We start from the raw sequence: 653 nt of genomic DNA, 5'->3' as shown, positions 1-653 counted from the left end.
CCAGCCACCACCGCGGACTCGCGCTCCCGCCCCATGGACTCCCGCTAGTTTCCTCTGGGGCCGGTGCGGCCTGGGGTCGCGGCTGACCGCCGGTGTCCACGTGGCGCCTCTGCAGTTTCACTTTCCGGGGGAATCGCGGGAACCTGGAGCGCCTTCCCTCCCTCGCGAGGGCCACGGGCCCCGCCGTGGTCCACAGAGCGCCTCGAGGCCTGGCGTGGAAGGGCGAGTTTGGGGCTATCGGTAACTTAATGGAGCACGCCTTTGAGTCGTGGGCCTCGTGACGTTTCGGTGGAAGGCGGGCCGCATATACTGTGGTGGTCCCTTCAGATTCCCACGTGTTGGCCAGACGCGGGGGCTCACATCTGTCGTCCCACCACTTTGGGAGGCCGAGCGGGGGTGGCGGATCATGAATCCAGGAGTTCGAGACAAGCCTGACCAACATGGTGAAATCCCGTCTCTACTGAAAATACAAAAAGTAGCCGGGTGTGGTGGCTGGAGGGCGCCGTAATCCCAGCTACTCCGGAGGCTGAAGCAGGAGAATCGCTTCAACCCCGGAGGCAAAGGTTGCAGTGAGCCGAAATTGTGCCACTGCACTCCAGCCTGGGCGACAGAGCGAGACTCCATCTCAAAAACAAATACATAAATAAATAAAA

This window comes from Mandrillus leucophaeus, unplaced genomic scaffold (genome assembly GCF_000951045.1).
Source record: "Mandrillus leucophaeus isolate KB7577 unplaced genomic scaffold, Mleu.le_1.0 Scaffold288, whole genome shotgun sequence".
Classification (NCBI taxonomy): domain Eukaryota; kingdom Metazoa; phylum Chordata; class Mammalia; order Primates; family Cercopithecidae; genus Mandrillus; species Mandrillus leucophaeus.
This window is presented reverse-complemented; position numbering follows the sequence as displayed.